Source organism: Pelodiscus sinensis, chromosome 1 (assembly GCF_049634645.1).
Source record: "Pelodiscus sinensis isolate JC-2024 chromosome 1, ASM4963464v1, whole genome shotgun sequence".
Taxonomy (NCBI): domain Eukaryota; kingdom Metazoa; phylum Chordata; order Testudines; family Trionychidae; genus Pelodiscus; species Pelodiscus sinensis.
The window spans coordinates 21,855,457-21,874,588 of record NC_134711.1 but is presented as its reverse complement, the minus strand read 5'-3'; the positions used below and the strand labels follow the sequence as shown (position 1 = coordinate 21,874,588).

The following is a 19,132-nucleotide window of genomic DNA, read 5'->3' as shown; positions in this document are numbered from 1 at the left end:
CTTTCAAGCACATTTTTCTTACAATAATTTGCCTATTTTTCTTTTCAAACGTGTTACAGATTCAGCAAGGACCACAATGAGATGTTGATATTATTGAATAGGTCCAGGAAAGGCCTGGCAAACACACACACTTCCTCTTCACTGCACTCAACACTCCTCAGTAGAGGGTATGTCTACACACAGAAGCTGAGAGACATAATTTTTAGACTAACAGATTTACTGGAGCATAAGCTTTCGTGGGCAAAGACCACGGGGGGGCACAGGACTTCTCGTTGTTTATGCAGATTCAGACTAACATGGCTACCTCTCTGATAATTTCTAGAGCATACAAACACACAAACTAGCTCTCTCAAACTACATGTTGAACCTCTCTAATCCCGCACACTCTGGTCCATAGTCTGGCATGACTTTGGTTAGGTGGATGCTTACTTATCATGGGTTTGGCCAAGTTTCCAACAATCCCATAAAGTCTGTTTACAGTCACCACTCTCAGGCTTTGTTTACTCTACACGTTATGCTGGAAGAGGCCATGTAAATGAAATGCGAATTAGCATTGTCTCACGCTTCATTTGGATAATCTCTTCCAATACGTTTTTGCGCAAGGGGTTTTTGTGCAAAAACAAGCAGTGTGGACATTTCCTTTTTGTGCAAAAATCGCTTTTTGCTCAAGATCCTTATGCCTCTCCCTGGGCAGTGTTCTGTGCTGTTATTTAGCTATAATTTACCCCTAACTTTGCCACTGCTTATTGGGCTCTCAGAGGAGTGTTGGTAATGCTGCTAGATGATATTGACCTTCCGTGGGTCGGCAAATTCTCTGGTTCAGCACCGGTCAGGTCCTGAGGGTGCTGGACTAGAGAGGTTCAACCTATAGCACATAAAAATAGCAGTGTAGCTTCAATGGTGACTAGCTACCTGAGTACAATTCCCAGGTTACATGCTTAGGTGGTTAGCTCAAGTCACCAGTCAAACTGCTGCAGCCACACTGCTATTTTGAGCTACTGGCTTCACCAAAGCTAGCAAATGTATGTCTGTTTGAGCTGGGAACTACACCGCTCAGCTGCTGTGCAGACATACCCAGTGATTGCTAGCTAGGAGAAATTGTGGATGCATATCTAGGGGCTGGGTTTTGTGTCTGTACTTCCATTAGGTGGAGGACTGAGACTATGAGCAAAACTTGGACCAGTGGATCTAGTGTCTTGTAAAAAGTATTCATCACCTATGAAACATATGGCAGTCCCTGTCTTCAGACTAGTTACAGCCAGAACAGCAGCAGCTTTTGCTTCCCAATACTGTCCAGACAATATGCTTCTGCCTGTCCTGGAATGACCACTTCTAATGGTATAAGAGTAGCTGAGTTTTTTCACAACTCTATGAAAGACCTGTATGAATTTTAACTGACATGTTCAGAGTGCTTGACTACAATTTAGAGTGTGTAATCTGAAATTAGGATTAATTTGTCATCCCAGCTAACCATGGTCATCAACCCAGACCAAGAATAATCCCAAACCAGACCCTGGTTTGATGAAGCCTGCATAGACCAGGCACCTTCCTGGCCAACCATGTCACAGGGATCCTATAATTTACCTCTGATCTCTCCAGGATGTAGAATGGGGATGGTCTGACATCATGAGTCCTGAATCAGCAGACTTCCATTTCTGGGATTATCAGGTGACTGGTCATCCAGGCTGTACCTTTTGGTAACACTGCCAGTGGAGTGCTACTATTTTCCTGAGACCAACTATCTCCTTGGGAGAGTGGGGGAGGATCTGGAAATTGGCATGGCCCTTCCAAGAGCAGAACAGACAGGTACCCTTACTTTATTGCTGAAGCTTACTAACCTGTAGGTTAACAACACTTTGCATGATAGCAACTGTGCACCACACTTCACAGGCACTACCTTCTTCTGTAGCCCTGGTTTATACCATCCTTATGCAGCCAACTACTACAAGATTAATAGAGAAGCCAACTGACATCTTCAGAAGATGCTAGAAGAAGGGACTGCTGCTTCCCAGTTGCAGTATGGATAGGGAGGGGTAATGGATGGGAGATTGTGAGGCTACTGCTCTGTGAGATGAGATTGGATGGAGAGATGTTCTATGATGATTTGGCTTAGAAGAATCCTAACATCGATGCAGCTTGCAATGTGTACTCCTAGTCCCCACACACATTTACAATATGTAAATACAATATAACCAATATGAAGTGATCATAGCAGAGCTAACCCATGATACCACGCTTGCCCTCCCACCAAACCTGCTCTTCTTAAAAAGAACTAGCAGCAGCACGGCCATAAAGCATCAAACCTCACACATTGCAAAGCTACTTGATCTTGTGTTATGAAATACTCGATGGCATATGGTGATGGAGAAAAACTGCTGTTGTATGTAGGTATTTTTTTGAAGATAAAGTAATTACCTTCCTTAAATTACACACTGATACTTAGTTTAATGTACCTTGACCATTATGTGAAACAGAGTCCTTGAAGAACTTTGTAACAGAAGAACTGCAGTATTTTATCATATTATTTTTCATATGAAACACAAGATTTTCAGGAGTGCTAAAAGTTAGATATCACCATGGCTCTACGAATGGCTTTGAGGTCTGATCCAAAGCCCAGTGGAATGAATAGAAAGGCTCCTGTTGATTTCATAGGGCTTTGGATAAGACCCATTACAAATTCCACATTCACTATATTTATTAATCTGCAGATGTTCTACTCAAATTTATCTTTATCTTCCATCAACTTTGAGTACAATAAACACATTGAAAGATTTATCATTCTTTCCTATAGCATGATATAAAAATAAATCATAATAATTAAAATTGATTGCAGAATGAAACGATAAACAACATATGCTTATATATACCTATACTTTTAAATAGAAATCCAAATGGAAAAACCCAAATAAACAAATCTCTCCCCTCTTTCAGTGTCGCTGTTAGGGAATATGTATGTGGGTCTTCAAATATTGTATGCATTAGATTATATAAATGGGATTATGAAACCAGTCACAAAAGCATTTATAACTGATGCAGCATAATTTGCCAGTTCAGATTAAATAAAAGTTTTAATAGAGCTATGAAAATTCAGTGGTATATAATGCAGCAGAATTATCTGTCTGGAAATAGAAAGATCTTTCAGAGATGCAGGAACAATAATAGGCAAAATTCTCAACAAAGTGCTACAAGATAAGATAAGCATAACTTTTCTATTAACATTTATGAAGGCTAAATGGCAACTCAGCAAAACTTGGGTTCTCTACTTATCCACAGAGTTTAAATGTATAATAGGTTTAGCAATAGAGTGAACACCTGTCCAGATGATTTGGATGGATCTTCCTGGAAGTGGGGCAGAGTCATTCAAACATGACTGTATGGATTAACTGATTATGACTTTATTGCTTTAGTTTAGTTTAAAAAAAAGTTAGCTTTCCATTTTCTGATTTTTGGTCCTGTAAACATTTATTCACATGAGATCACATTCTCATCCTGAGGACCAGATTATGAGAGATGCGTAGCCCCTACTGAACATCTGCAATCCCCACCGCAGATGTGCAGACTTCTGCCTGTCCACTTCAATGGGACTACTTGCATTAGCGGGGTTTATTCCTGGAAATAAGGCTTTGAACCATAAGTCTCTAAATTGCATCAGACACCATACACCAACACCCTAGATTCCATTTTTAAAAAATGCCTGGCTCCAGTAATTGATCTGCGGTAAAAGAACAAAACATCAACATTTGCCATGAATTCAGCTGCTTTTTTCTGAGCTCTGTTCCAAAACATGTCTCCTAAAACACCAAGAAAGTTAGACCACAGTGTGTTTAGAAATAGGATCTAAATAATAACAGTTTTGATAATAAAGTTTTGACATCAGTTACTGTTGACACAGATGAAACATTGGCACCCATCTCCAAAGAATCTGAGATGCTGTGTGCACATAGACTCAGAAGGTACGTCTAGACTACAAGCTTTTGTCGACAGAAGTTTTGTCAGAATAACTGACATTATTCTGAAATAACATAGGCTACGTCTACATAGCAACATTATTTCAAAATAACTTAGTCCATGTCTTCACAGCAGGCAGTTATTTCGAAATAATGTCAAAATACTGTCAAGCTGGAGGACTTCTTACTTCGACTCCTGTAACCATCATTGTATGAGGAGTAAGGGAAGTTGGAGGAAGAGTGCTCTATTTCTAAGTAAGTGCTGTGGAGATGTTCTCTATTTGAAAATAAGCTACGCAATTGACGTAGCTCAATTTGTGTAGTTTATTTCAAGTTAAGCCGTGCAGTGCAGACGTATCCATAGTCTGCGTCTACACACAGTACTTATTTAAACACAGTGTCAAAAACTCCAACCCCTTGCCCTGGCATTGCTCATTCTCCATCTTAAGTCATTACAATCCTGTGTTTGTGATGGTCATGTTGGATCCCGAGCTAAATAGTTATGATGGCACAAACAGATTATGACATTAGGTGAGGCATTAACCTGCAGAAGCTGATACAGTTTTAAGGATAACTCCTCTCTCCTGATAAAAGCCTGAGATTTGATCTGCAGTGCTCAGCAAGGGAAAGGATCTTCTCTTCCCTCCCTGAAGGATACAGAGCTCTAACATATTTGCTTCATGCTTGTATGTATGGCCAGAGAGTGTGACCTCATAGTTGCAGATTCATTAACAAATCACCATGCCCTTTTTCCTCCAAACTTGCTCTGTACAACTGTCCCATGACACTGAGCTCTAGTTCCTGTGAAATATCTCAAAACAGAAGGATAGCGGAAGATCCTCCCAGGAAGAGATCTCTCTTCATTAAACCCACCCCTTCCTGAACAACTACGAAGCCATACCAGTTGGACTGCCTTTTCTGATAGACTTTCCCTAGCATAATTTTAATCTTAAAAATACTCCATGTGCATGCAATCTCCAATAACAATGGATGAAAATGAAACAAAGAGAGTAACTGAGAGAGTAACTGAGTAGGAAGCAGAACTGTATTTTAATAGAGCATTTTCTAATTGTTCTACACGGTGTCAATGGCTCTCTCTTACTTTTTAAAATTTAATTTAATTTTATTTATTTTTTACTTCAAGTTTTAAACAAGCACATCTGTCTCTAAGCCATGTTTCATTTGTGGCTCTATAAAACTAGTAAATATGATTTACCTACCACTGCCTACTTGCATTTGCTTTAAAATGACCAGTGCCACACTTCAAATTAAGACTTCATTATGAGTGATTCCCTCTAAAAAGCAGTCTTGAATGGGAAATAGCCAGACTTCTCTTCTTTTCTCCACTTCTTCCTCCCACTCAAAAGACAGAAAAAAATAAGCAAAATAAAGAATGTTTCTGATGTAATCAGAAGTGAACAAGTTCTATGTTACAATGATAAACAACAGTTAAAAGCATTGCTCTTTTCAGACTCTAGACCAGCCCAAAATAGACCTGTTTTACTCTAATTGCACTAAATCAATAGACTGTACTGCAGCACATTCTTATTGATTTATGACTGATGACATATGATTACAGTGGCATCTATTTTTAGTGTTTCACTGTTAAGGAAGTGCAACTTTCTGCATCTATTAGTTGCTATGCTGTCTCTCTAGACTCCTTGACTGTGCAATAAATTGTTTTTCTCAAGGACTTAGTTTGAATTTCAGATTGATTGTAACTAAAAGAAAATTGCATTTTGATGCAATATATTCATCAGATCTATTGCTATTTCTATCTATTAAACAAAAGTTAAGATTCCATTCACTGAATACACGTAATAGTTTTAAGGGCTGGTCTTTTAACAGTTTGTTGAATGAAGGAGTAGAAGGATAGGATGATAGTGACTGTGTTTCCCAATATCATTGGTACCTCAGATTTAACACTTATTTCATGTTATTCTTTGCCTGTCTTTGACTACAGTGAATAGCAGCCCAACATCATTAGATATACAAACAGCACAGGATAAGGAAACCTCTTACCCCTCTACTAGTAATATGGCAAGATTACAGAACCTGCAGAGTTTGGCAGCAGATGTTTATGAATATGGCTGCTAATCCCCTTTCTGATGGTCTTCCCCTTTCCTCTTCTGTCTGAAACTAAACTGTGTTCCAGTGAAATATCTCAATGCAGAAGAGAGCGGAAGAGACTTGGGTCCATTTCTTTGAATTATAACTTCCTTCTTCAGCCATAAAACCTTCCACCACTCGAACCATGTCCTTCATCCAATCAATCTCCACCAACAATACCTGATTTAAATTTCCCTTTCGAATTCCTTCCCCCATGAAAATGGCTCTTGGAAGCAAACATGGGCACAAAAATTGTCAACAATTTTCTTTCAAACTCAAAACATGAACTGACTCCCTGCCAAGCAGCTTGATTATCTGATTTGTATGATGTCATGCTGTGCTTCCAGGATATCCCAAGCATCCATACTGGGGTTGGGACCCACATTTGTTCACATACTCACATCAGATACCTCCTGTATCTCTTGAGCACAAAGGAACACCGCCCCGGCCAATCATCAAATATGTGGTCAAACCTTTTGCCCCTAGCCAAAATCACACACATACTTAGGCACTCTATGGTGGAGTGCTCCAACATTCCCAACCAGTAAAACCAATGAAAATATATTGGCTCTGCCCCAGCTACTTCTGTTTCAAAATGTGGCTGCTAGCTCACAAATCAATGCCACAACTAAATAGGAGATGCCAGAAAAAAAGCCCCAACAAACCTTTGCCTTCCCTGTATGTAAAACTGCCAATTTGATTTTTCTAAAGATTAACGTGTTATGATCACTTTCCTCATGTATATTTTGCTTTTAATATAAAATTGTGATTTCCACATCCTGTCCTTCTGCTAAAACAATAACAAGGTCATTTTGGCACAGAGTGGAGGGTTGGTTTCACATAAGTTCCATTATGAAGTACAAGTTGGACCTCCCTAGTCCGGCACCCTGGGCACCTGACCGGTACCAAATAAGAGGATTTGCTGGACCAAGGGAAGTCTCTCCTCTCCCACTGCCCCCTGCCTCCCACTAGGGCTCCAGCCTGCCTCGCTGCTGCCTGATCACTCCGTGAGCCAGAGATCTCTAGCTCCCACTGCCCCTATTGCAGCCGCAGCCAGAACTGCGTGGCTGGAGCTGGAGCTGGCCTCCCCCCATACATACACATGGCTTCCAGCTGAGTTGCCAGCCACCCCTGCTGTACTCCTGCCGAACCACGGATATTGCTAGACCAGAGAGTCCCAGTTAAGGGAGGTATAACCCATATAAGGCAATTATCACTTCTGGAAGAGAACTGATTTTTTATACAGTAAACCACGTTGTTTTTGGTAGATGCTACATTGTATCAGTTTCTTTTGAAGCATTAAAATATGAAAAGTTAGAAAGTCAGCGGTTCTGGGGGTTGGTAACAGAGCAAAGAACCTTTCACCTCTAGGTCACAGGTATAAAACTAGCCATGATTGCTAATGATCAGAAATTAGTCCTATCTCACAGACATTCATGGCCTCGGGAAAGGCAGTATCCTAACCACCAAACATCAAAAAGCCACCATCACAATTATCATTCTAATTAATGTGCCATTGATTGTCTCAGTAAAGAGACCACCAGCTGAGTCCCTGGTCTCAAGCCAGTGAAGGAAGTTTAATACTGCTTCTGTTGTGCTGTACCTGCTCTGTGCCCAAACGAAGACTGCCTTCAGCAGTCATAGTTTTCACATAACAGGAACCTAAAGTTAGACACTGAGGGTACATCTAGACTACAGGGTTTTGTCGACAGAAGTTTTGTCGACAGATACTGTTGACAAAGCTTCTGTCAACAAGGAGCATCTAGACTACATCCAGTTCTGTCTACAAAGCAAGCTGTTTGGTCGACATAACAGTGTGGACGCAAAGGACAGCGTAGATGCAATAATGCCTTCTATCAACAGAACTCTGTCAACAAAAGGCATTATTCCTCGTAGAATGAGGTTTACATACGTCGACAAAGCTGCTGAGTTTTGTCGACTTTATGTCGACCTAACTCAAAGGCAGTGTGGATGCAGGTATAGTTTTGTCGACAAAAGTCCACCTTTGTAGACAAAACCCTGTAGTCTAGACACACCCTGAGAGTATGTTTAGACTGCAGGGTTTTGTCGATAAAAGTAGACTTTTGTTGACAAAACTATTCCTGCGTCTACACTGCCGTTGAGTTCTGTCGACATAACGTCGACAGAACTAAGCAGTTTTGTCGACGGCTGTAAACCTCATTCTACGAGGAATAACACCTTCTGTCGACAGAGTCCTGTCGACAGAAGGCGTTATTGCATCTACACTGTCCTTTGTGTCTACACTGTCATGTTGACAAAGCGGCTTGCTTTGTTGACAGAATTGAATGTAGTCTAGACGCTCTTTGTCGACAAAAGTTTTGTCAATAGTAACTGTCAACAAAACTTCTGTCGACAAAAGCCTGTAGTCTAGACATAACCTGAAATAGGTAATTTTTTTTTCAAAAGTACTGAGCACCCTCATCTCCAGACTGTGCTCAGTACTTTGTGATTTTGGAGCCTAAATGTAAATGAAGTAGCTTAATTTGGGATACTGTTTTTGAAAATCTTGGCTGTAAATCTGGCCCCTTTCATGACCAAGGTTCCCTTTAAGGTGTGCAGCAGCATAGCCCCACATCTGCTTAATCAGCCCTGCCCAGCCAGGGATCTGTGCACCAAGCTGCCTGTCTAGGCAGGGCTGATTAAGAAGCTGCAAGGCCATGTTGGCGTGCAGCTTAGAGGGAATCTTGTTTATGACCTTTGATTTTAGGTCATAAAATATAAAATATAAATGCATGCCATCAACTGTATTATATCATAGAGTGAGATTTGTACCGCACTGCTGTATCAGGCACCATCCTTGTTAAGTCTATATATATCAACACAAAATATCATTCTGTTTGGTTTCTCCTATGCTAGGATCTAGCCTTAGATGATCTTTGAATGGAAGAGCAAATATTGAAAACAAATAGAGGTTTATATATATTTCCAAAAACTCTTGAGGAAAAAAATCCTAACATGAAATTGAGCTGTGACTGCAGAGGGTAGCAAGCCTCAAAATAGACTGCTTGGAAGGTGCATAATGCTGCTGTAAATATATCTTTCCAATGAAACTACAGTAAGTTATTGACATATAACTGCTCTGAGTTGATGCCTCTCCACAATATATCTATTTTCAGAATTGAAAAATCAAAGTACAGCCATAAAATTAATCTGTATAAAATCATAATAATCTATGTGGTGATGATTACAAAGTCACCGGTTGCAGAGAGGAATTGGGAAAGACCAGAAAGAGAGCTGTTGATATGGAATTATAAATGATAAAAGTAGGGAAATATGAAAGTGAGACGTGTGGCCAGGTCAGGCATGCTTATCTTGATGGAAGTAATTTGGAGTAAACTAGCACTGGGAGGGAAACAGGGTTACTTGTCAGTGTGCAAAGTGAGAAGGTCGTGGGAGATGTGGTAGCTATACATGTACAACAAGTCAAAGCATTTTTTAACATTTGGAAGGGGAGATGGATTGTGGCACCCACAACTTTAGGGGGATAGAATGCAAAACTAGAAAATAGCAATCTTTCCAATACATTCTGTGCAGCAAGAGTAAAACAGCTTTGGAAAACTGGAATGGCTGTAAAACTACATGTCTGAGCCATACCAAGCATTCCCTTTAGGCAGAAATCAAATTGAGAGGGAGCAAGCGAGCAAAAGACATTTCAAGGATTTTAAAAGCATGGGCAGGTGATGCTAAAACTTGTTTTTAAGTCGAGCATTTCTCCTCTGGTTTATTATATGAGACCTAATATCAGTGAAAGAATCAAATCATGAGTGTCATTTTCACAAGTTATTATTTAACTAGAAGATTTACCCAGCATTGCTCAGGTCCTTAATTCAAATAAGTTTTGTTATTCTTCCTATAAATCATTGTTCTGGGATGGGGATGGATATGAGAAGAGGACAACCCCAGCCCTCTCTCACCACAGCAGTTTGGAGCCAAGTCAGAAGTGTCTCACCATGGTTGCTGCTGGGGGAGGGGTGCATGACCCCAGTTCAAGGACAGACACACAAACAGACAAACAGTCTGAAATATATAGTAATAGCTGTCTCTTTCTCCACCACTGTCCCCTGCTGGCCCAATGTAGGTACAGCTGTCCTGGTCCTCATTTCTGGCCTCTTGCTGCCCTCCTGTGATCATTCTAGAGCAGGCATGTCCAAAGTCCGGCCCGCGGGCCAATTGCGGCCCGTGTTCCGGTTTAATACGGCCCCACAGGTAATTTGGCAATATCTATCTTTTATGGCCCCCAACGAATCCATATGTATTGAGATGAATACATTGTAAAATCTCAGTTAATGTCAGTTGGTCTAAATCAGTTATAAATATATTTGGATACAACATGTATACTTGGTGTTATGTTCCTGTTCATATTTTTTGAACTTAAAAGTTGACAGACAACCTTTATTACCAATAATATGTAATGTACTTTACAATGTTCCTGACATATATTTCAGCTTCTTGGATTTTTTTTTTTTCATCTGGCCTTCAGATATGAAAGGCAGAGTGATTTAACACCTGTTTAGATTTGTCATCCATGTGACGAAATGAAAAGTATGCCGTTTGCAATAAACTTTGCATAAAATAGTTAATTTGCATTTAATTTTAATGGTTCAAAGAATGTCAGGCAAAATGGTCGGCCCTCACGCATGTTCACTTCATCAAATCTGGCCCTCTTTGAAAAAAGTTTGGGCACCCCTGTTCTAGAGTATAACTGTCCCTCCTACCGGATTCCCCCTTTCCATTTTGTAACAATCAAATTTCAGGATTATCCCATTGTCCTGGCACAAACAAACTCTTACTATACTTTAAGTTAGGGTAAGAGGAAGCTGCACAGCAAAGTTGGCAGTCCTAGCTCTTACTGTGTAGGAGGAATTCTTGAACAAATGGATTCACAGATGGATGGATACAGACAGACAGACAGACACACAAACGCTAAAATTTATAGTAGATAACTCCCACATGTCCTAAGTGTCATAAAAAAAACATAAGAGCACACATCCTTGTTGGGCATAGCAGCGCAGGCACGAAAAAGAAGCTAATAGATATACACTGTTTCTTGTGCCAGTTCTAAAGCATACTTTAAAACAACTCATCTTGGGGGATTCATCAGCTGAGGAGATAGATCCAGCCAGTTTATGACCCCTGTGCTACCAGGGCAGAGTAAAGCAACCATGTCAGGGAAGAGAATCTGATCTATTAAGGACAGGTCCTTGCCTTGAAGAGCTCAGAATCTAAGTAACAGACTTCACAGACAGAGAAGGCTTAACTTGCCCTACAAATTGGGGAAAAGGAGACAGTGAAACCAGGAGCTCCATAAGAATGTAAGAATAGCTATACTGGGTCAGATAAAAAATCCATCCAGCCCAGTACCCTGTCTGCCAACAATAGCCAATGCCAGGTGTCCCAGAGGGAGTGAATCGAACAGGTAATGATCAAGTGATCTCTCTCTTGCCATCCATCTCCACCCTTTGACAATCAGAGGCTAGGACACCATTCCTTACCCATAGCCATTAATGGACTTAACCTCCATGAATTTATCTAGTTCTCTTTTAAATCCTGTTATAGTCGTAGCCTTCACAACCTCCTCAGGCAAGGAGTTCCACATATGCGCTGTGTGAAGAAGAACTTCCTTTTATTTGTTTTAAACTTGCTGCCCATTAGTTTAATTTGGTGGCCCTTAGTTATTATATTATGGGAACAAGTAAATAGCTTTTCCTTATTCACTTTGGGTATGTCTACACTACCCCCCTAGTTCGAACTAGGGGGGTAGTGTAGACATACCCTTTCTCCACACCACTCATGATTTTATATACCTTTATCATATCCCCCTTTTCTAAGCTGAAAAGTCCCAGTCTCTTTAATCATTCCTCATATGGGACACGTTCCAAACCCCTAATCATTTTAGTTGCCCTTCTCTGAACCTTTTCTAATGCCAGTATATGTCACAAGGAGGAAGGCGAAAATTTGTTCCTCTTGGTTTCTGAGGACAGGACAAGGAGTAATGGGCTTAAAGTGCAGCAGGGGAGGTTTAGATTGGACATTAGGAAAAAATTCCTAACTGTCAGGGTGGTCAAATATTGGAATAAATTGCCAAGGGAGGTGGTGGAATCTCCCTCTCTGGAGATATTTAAGAACAGGTTAGATAGACATCTGTCAGGGATGGTGTAGACGGAGCTTGATCCTGCCTTGAGGGCAGGGGGCTGGACTCGATGACCTCTCGAGGTCCCTTCCAGTCCTATGATTCTATGATTCTATGATTCTATGATTCTATATTTTTTTTTGAGCTGAGGAGACCACATCTGTATGCAGTATTCAAGATGTGGGCATACCATGGTTTTATATAAAGGCAATAAGATATTCTCCATCTTATTCTCTATCCCTTTTTTAATGATTCCTAGCATCCTGTTTGCTTTTATGACTGCCGCTGCACACTGCGTGGAAATATTCAGAGAACTAATCACGATGACTCCAAGATCTCTTTCCTGATTAGTTGTAGCTAAATTAGCCCCCAGCATATTATATGTATAGTTGGGGTTATGCTTTCCAATGTGCATTACTTTATATTTATCCACATTAAATTTCATTTGCCATTTTGTTGCCCAATCACTTAGTTTTGTGAGATCTTTTTAAAGTTCTTCACAGTCTGCTTTGGTCTTAACTACCTTGAACAGTTTAGTATCGTCTGCAAACTTTGCTACTTCACTGTTTACCCCTTTCTCCAGATCATTTATGAATAAGTTGAATAGGATTGGTCCTAGGACTGACCCTTGGGGAACACCACTAGTTACCCCTCTCCAGTCTGAAAATTTACCATTTATTCCTATCCTTTGTTTCCTGTCTTTTAACCAGTTCTCAGGCCATGAAAGGATCTTTCCTCTTATCCCATGACAACTTTATTTACATAAGAGCCTTTGGTGAGGGACCTTGTGAAAGGCTTTCTAGAAATCTAAGTACACTATATCGACTGGATACCCCTTGTCCACATGTTTGTTGACCCCTTCAAAAAATCTAATAGATTAGTAAAACATGTTTTACCCTTTTCAGAAACCATGTTGACTTTTGCCCAACAAATTATGTTCTTCTATATGTCTGACAATTTTATTCTTTACTATTGTTTCAACTAATTTGCCCGGTACTGACGTTAGACTTACCGGTCTGTAATTGCCGGGATCGCCTCTAGAACCCTTTTTAAATATTGGCGTTAAATTAGCTATCTTCCAGTCATTGGGTACAGAAGCTGATTTAAAGGCTAGGTTACAAACCATAGTTAATAGTTCTGCAATTTCACATTTGAGTTCTTTCAGAACTCTTGGGTGAATGCCATCTGGTCCCGGTGACTTGTTACTGTTAAGTTTATCAATTAATTCCAAAACCTCCTCTAATCACACTTCAATCTGTGACAAGTCCTCAGATTTGTCACCTAAAAGGATGGCTCAGGTTTGGAAATCTCCTTAACATCCTCAGCCATGAAGACTGAAGCAAAGAATTCATTTAGTTTCTCCGCAATGGTTTTATCGTCTTTAAGTGCTCCTTTTGTATCTCAATCGTCCAGGGGCCCCACTGGTTGTTTAGCAGGCTTCCTGCTTCTGATGTACTGAAAAAACATTTTGTTATTATTAGAAACAAGGTGTGATGTAGTGGGTGTGCAGTACACTCTGGTTGGGCAGGTTGGGCATTCATTGGTTGCCATGCTTGGGCTGTGGGTAACTCCTACTGGCTTGCATCTGTATGCACTGCCCAGCAGGGGGTCACCCTTAAAGTTGCCAGGTGTCTGGTACTGACCCAGAGAGTCCGGTATTTTTGCCTCTTGTCCGGTAAAAAAAATCAGAAAATACTGGACACCTAAAATATCCAGAATTTTCTGAATTTTTTTCCCCTGCCAGGAGGCAAAAATACCATATACCTGGCAACCCTACGACACACTCAGCAACCGGCTCCAGCCCCGCCTTCCCCCGATGCCCATCCACTTCCCTGCTTACCTGGTTCCACAGGGGCTTGTCTTGTGGCTGACAGAAAAACAAAATACCCACCAGCAAAAAAGCTTCTTCTTAAAGGGGCCATGCTGATTTTTTATTTTTCTTAACTGCTGTTAGGGTCCTTTTGGACTCCTCTTTTTTTCCCGTGGTTTTTTTGGGGGGAGGGTGTGTGTGTGTTTGGTATTTTTGGTTAAACCATCTGGCAACTCTAGTTGCCCGGAGGGACCTCATGTCATGTAGACCATAGCCCAACCGGTTCTCACCTGAGCAGGGAAGGGTTTTGAACAAAGAAAGAGTATGGTTTGGAGAAGAGGATGTGTTGGCTAGGAAAACATGAAGGCTGTGTCTACACTGGCCCCTTCTTCAGAAGGGGCATGCTAATTTTGAACTTGGGAATAGGGAAATCCGCGGGGGATTTAAATATCCCCCGCGGGATTTAAATAAACATGGCCGCCACTTTTTTTCCAGCTTGGGGAAAAGCCGGAAAAAAGCATCTAGACTGGCGTGATCCTCCGGAATAAAGCCCTTTTCCGGAGGATCTCTTATTCCTGAAAAGGGCTTTATTCCGGAGGATCGCGCCAGTCTAGACGTTTTTTTCCGGCTTTTCCCCAAGCCGGAAAAAAAGCGGCGGCCATGTTTATTTAAATCCCGCAGGGGATATTTAAATCCCCCATGGATTTCCCTGTTCCCAAGTTCAAAATTAGCATGCCCCTTCCAAAGAAGGGGCCAGTGTAGACGTAGCCGAAGAGAAGAGGCTAAGCTGAGTACTGTGGATTCAGGGACCTGTGGACCCCTACCCCAAGGGGTCTGAGGCTGCTTGCCCCCTCACTTCGATGCCCACATAGAAGCCGGGCTGTGCTGTACCCTTCAGAAGCAATAAATCCTCTTTATTCTACTGGTTGCACATAGGGTGGAGGGTCAGGGGATACCTGACGTGTTGTCACACAAGGATACTCAGCTTCAGTGCACATCTATTTTAGTGATTCAAATGTTGTTGTTAGACTTTATTTTGTTGAGTTTATATGTCCATTAATTTTTATAGGCACAGATCATACTCAGAGCTGAAAATATCACAGGGCTATATACATCTGAATAGATACTGAAAAATAATTGAGCAACTTAAGAGAAAAAATGTTATGCTATATTTATGGGTAGTTTGGCCAATTTCATGCTATATGAATGGCTTTAAAATTGTAGTCTCCCTAGAAGAAAATATATTTTAATGAATTTCAGTTTGTTCATGTCATAAAATAGACAAATGTGGGAGTGGTGATGACATGCCAGATCTAATGAGATCAGATTGTGACATCCTATTTCATATTGTAGAATAGTTCCAAGAATAGTTCCCCCAAAAGCAGGAAGGGTGACTTGTAAAAATATTGGGCCTGATACTTATCTTACTTATTACAGGGTAAATCAGGAGTAACTCCACTAAAACAATGGCATTGTCTCAGTGTTGAACTGGTATGACAGCAGGATCAGGCTCACTGTACACAGTACACACATTTATTGTTTAAGGCCAGAGTGTGAATTAATTATGCTCGCTATTACACATAAAGATGGCATAATAGCGTTAAAACAGCAAGACGTCTGGCAGCACTTTATAGACTACACATTTATTAGGGCATTAGAGTATTGTTGTTTTGTTTCTCCCCAAAATATTTCCTTTCACTCTCTTACCTACCAAATGTAATTTAGCATAATTGAAGCTTTGCTAGTTCATCATCGGCTATTCAGCAAACATGTTTGTATCTGTGGTGCCCAAAGTCTGGCCTCAGGGCTACATGAGTCCCTCCAGCACTCCAGATGTGGCCTAACACAGTACTCAGCAGTGCAGAAAAATGCTCCCATGTCTGGCCTTCTACACACCAGAGAGGTCATGAAGTGGCAGCAGAATGTGCAGTCACCTGCATGTGTTTCACCCTGTTGTTGATATGAGTTAACAGAGATCCTGTGAAGGCACAAAGGAGAAACAATAGGCTGCTGTTCACTGACAAGAAATGTGGGAAATAGCAGGAGAGTTAGGATGCAAACAGGGGTAATTTATTTTATATGCACAGAGATCATTTTCAGGATAGATGACTTTTATTTCAGACTATGGAGACCAGCAGAGGGAAAATGGAAAAGTATGGCATCTCCATGAAAGAGAAAGTAGGGTCTGGGTATTTTGTTATCTAATATTCTACCCTCTCAAATGGCCTCACCACACACACACAGACACACAGGAAATATACACTACAAGGTGGTAACAGGTTTGCATGCCTGCCTACGGTGATCATTTTTATAAAAAGCAAAAGTAGAATACATACTTGAAAGCAGTTCCCAACCCATGTCCTTGCCCACCTCTCTCAAGGCTCTCGCTTCCAGGTTGGCCCGAAGGCTAGACATTGGGGAAAAGGGGAGGGAGGAGGGGGATTTGGAGAAGGCATGAAGTAGAGCCACAGAGTATTCAAGACAAATGCTATCACATAGTCATTCATCTGAGACTTGAATTCTGCTTTTCAGGACTCGTCCACACAATTCAGAACATGAGGTCATTCTATGCCTGCCTGAAGCAGTGAGAGATTGAGGCATGTAAGCAGGCCTCATCTTTAAATAATCTTTGAGATGGAAAGTCTTTCTAAGGACATACTCAAGCTCAATCATAGGTATTGAACTCAATAGTTTTCACAAATTTAGTAGGGAAGAATAATCCCCTCTCCTTCAGGAATTACTGGGTGAAATTCTATGACTGGATTTATGCACAAGGTTGGATTAGATCAGTATTTCTCAACCAGTGGTATAAGTACCCTTAGGGGTACTCGAAAGAAGTCTGGAGGAGTACGTCAAAACAACTGAAATTTAGAGAAACTGAATTTTTGTTTTAAGTTTTATTATTTTTTTACTTTTTATACCGAAAAATGTCATCGCCAGCCCGGCTATGATTAAGTTGTTTAAACAAATGTGTTGCAATGGCAGAAAAAAAAGTTATGTGTCTGAAAAGTGTAGGTACTTACAATTTTTTTAAAGGACTACTTTATAAAAAAAGGTTGCGAAACACTGGACTAGATTATTATAATGGTCCATTCAGGCTTTAAAAAAAATTGATAAATCTGATTAGCAATCTGTCTTGGTACCTATTTATTGTGCACACATTTATGGATCACATATAAAAATGTTTGGTTACTCTAGCTTTATGTTCCTTTGAATAAAACCCCCATTTTAGAAATGTAAAAAACCTCAACAAATAAATAAAAAAAAACCCCAGAGAATACTATGGTATTGCAATCTCTGGTGCAGAGGATATTTGAGAAGAATTAAGTCTTTTAAAAGACCTCAAAAACAGTGAAAAAAATCTTGAAGCACATTATAGCCTTAAATCATAATTTTTAGACTAAATTATTTAGCTAGTTTAAACTAAATTATTTACGCTTTAAGGTTTGCTTTAGTGTATTGTTCCTAGATCTCTTCTTTAAAAATATTCTTTAACCTAACTTGGCTTAATGTGCCTCCAGTTTTACATCTGTATTTCCACAAGGTCATGCCACATTTTTCCAGTCAGATCTGAGCCAGAATTTTACAGCAGTAATTGCTACTATAGTATGTCAAGAACATATAATGCTTATTAGGCATAGTCCAAAGATTGATGTCTTTATGCAAGAGGAGAGGAAGAAAGGCCTTGCATTTAAGGCAGTGGCATGGGATACAAGAGTATTCGATTCAGTCCCAGCACTGCCACAGTTTTCCTGTGTGGGCTTTCACAGATTTTGTGGGATCAAGTTTGAAAAACTATATGATCATTTGAATAAAAGCCCAAATTTAAAAATGTAAAAAGTTTATTAAAAGACTCAACTGCAATTTCGTCACCTAAAATGGCCAGTTTTTCAAAAGCATAAGTTCAAAAAGGCTTAGCTCCCACCATTAAACATATGACTAGATTTTCAAAAGACCTTTTGAAAAATCTAGCCCCTTAGTACAGTGTCTATATGAAAGAGGAGCTTTTTTGAAAATCTGACTTCAGTTGTGGATTCTGAAAATCTGGTCCTCAATCTTTTTCTCTCTCTGCCTGGCTTCCTGCTTCTTTCCCTTTGTCTACACCATACCAATTTATACTGCACACTTTTTGGGGGCAGACCTATTTTAACGTGTATGTACGGTACCTTATAAAACTGGAAGCACTGAACTACCCACATAGTCCAGGGAAGCTGCTGTATGTGGCCCTTTCAGGGTACCGTGTGAATCTAGGTTCTACAGTGTGCAGATGCTCTGCCTTGGTAACCTCTCCTTCCCACATTCTGCTATGCTGGGTACCCTTTAGGCCTGTATGTATGTGAGTGGGTAAAGTTTGGGATCTTAAGAACACATGCAATTTCCCTTGAGCTCCGGGATAGATTGAGTCATGGGCTTTCTTGGAAGGGGTATGTGAGGTGAGAGGCTTTATAGAGTATGTTGGGCCTCATGAGAAAATACAGGTGTCCCTTTTCAAATGGAGGAACAATAACGCCCCCCCCCCCCCAGATCTATAAACAGTGGAGAGGAACCATCCCGCACTGCTCCTTGGGGACAAACTAGATGATATTTTCCATCTCTAATTTCTATGATTCCATGTACTTGCAAATATATGCAAGCCCCATGGGTCCCCACTACTCTTCTTCTGAGTAACTGGCTCACCATCACAGGAATTTCTTTTGGTAAGTATTGTGTTCTCGCTCCAAAGGCACAGATGACATGTGTCACCATTTTAACTGCATTTTCACACTAGCGGAAAAGAACATAAAGCAGCAGTTCTGAAAAGGCATTTTTTTCCTTCATAACGTGCAAATGATGAGTTCATGGCTAGAAAACTGACTACTTGGTACTGGGCACATCTGTCTTTGTGTGCTTTCTGAGGCATATCAACATAGCTTACGGCAGGATAAAGCAGCATCATTCTTTTTGCCTCATCAGCAAAACTACTACTTAAATTCTTAGTCGAATGTTCATGATAATGGTTGATATTATAGATGGTCCATAAACCTCAGCCCATGCATGAATCCAAATCCAACCTTTAAGTGCTAAGAGACTTCAAATTTGCATCTTGTCCTATTCCTGATGCCACTGCTCTCGTAC

General features: G+C 40.5%; 1 protein-coding gene across 18 annotated transcripts in view; it reads right to left on the bottom strand.

Moving 5' to 3' along the window:
• The window catches only part of MAGI2 (membrane associated guanylate kinase, WW and PDZ domain containing 2), a 1,141,222-nt gene that overhangs the window by 545,396 nt on the left and 576,694 nt on the right, over nucleotides 1-19,132 (bottom strand). The gene's annotated exons all lie outside the window — the stretch shown is intronic.